Consider the following 1,375-nt stretch of genomic DNA (forward strand, 5'->3'; position numbering starts at 1 on the left):
GGTGGCAAATGCACGTGGGGTTATCCTGCCGCCGGCAATGTCCTGCCATCCTTTTCGCCTTTAAGGTGCTCTCAGGCATGTGACTCGCTGCGTGCCGAAGGTGTGCTCGTGTGCGGGGAACTTGTTATCCTGGGCATTAAATTGTTTGTACATGCAACAGACAAGACAACACGACACCGCACAAAAGGAGCAGGAGGCGGGCCATAAGTCAGCCTATTTGGCTGATAACAATAACAAAAGCTCTAACAAGCCATGTGAGTTCAGCAGGAGGAGCTGGCCCTGGATCCTTGCCAGAGCTTTAAAGTAGCTTTGGTACACATGGGATTATGAAGTTGTAGTCTGTCTGAGACGTACTTAAATCAATATTCCTTTCACATAAATCAAAATCACTAAGCAGGCTTTAAGTTTCACATACATCAAATATGAATAAAATCTAAAACATTTCCTTTATTTCTAGTAAAGAAAATTAGTATGTGATTTTTAGGATTTATTGGCATTATTTAAACTGTCTTTTGTCTTCTAATTATTCTTATAATCCTGATTAAATCCCTATACTTCTTGAGAATCTCAAGCCAAACGACTTCAATTAGCCACATCTCCAAATGACACTTATAATCACCCCATTAGCCATTCTTTCGTCTTATCCAGACTTTTAAGTGTCTGCCACAGGAATTTGTATTGGCATGACAAATTATCTGCACTCCTTTGATGAAGCCACATCGCCAGAGAACATTCCTCAAAAACGAGACAAGTTCGGGGGAGTTTGCTCCTTTGGAATTCTGTGTGGCAGGTATTGCCACTGCCATTTATGGAGGTGTGTTCTTAGTTGAGTTTCGCTGGAGCGTGAATATTTTATTGCCGATATAAATCTTGTTTATGCTCGGAAGGAATAAGAATGGAACTTGGCCAGAGGCAAGGATGCCAGACACTCCTTCTGCTGCTGCTTTCTTTTCTGTGGCTATTTTGGCCTTCACCCATCGTGGCTCAGTGAGTTAGTTGATGTTTTTATCGGCAAAACCAAAACCAAAAAATTCGATTTAATTTAATCGAATCTGAGGCCCCGTAGAGTGTGATTCAATTCTTGGCTTGCCTAGACACTTTTCCCAATATGTCGCCATTGTCAGACAAGTAGGTCGGAAAAGCGGAAAAGTGGGTAAAGTGGGAAATTGGGAAAATGGGCGGGGGCTGAAAAACACAACTGGTACGGAGCGGCAAAAGCAATAGCAGTGCAAAATTGAAAAGTAAATGTGAAAATCGTGTTTTAAATGCTTTCAACGTCAGGCCGATGCGACGGCAAAACACTTTCGACACTTTGGCATTTATCAAGTTTGGATCCGGCTGACAAAACAATTTAAAATTTGTTGCCTTGCCAAGA

The sequence above is a fragment of the Drosophila ficusphila genome, unplaced genomic scaffold (assembly GCF_018152265.1).
Source record: "Drosophila ficusphila isolate 14025-0441.05 unplaced genomic scaffold, ASM1815226v1 contig_819, whole genome shotgun sequence".
In the NCBI taxonomy this organism is placed as follows: Eukaryota; Metazoa; Arthropoda; class Insecta; order Diptera; family Drosophilidae; genus Drosophila; species Drosophila ficusphila.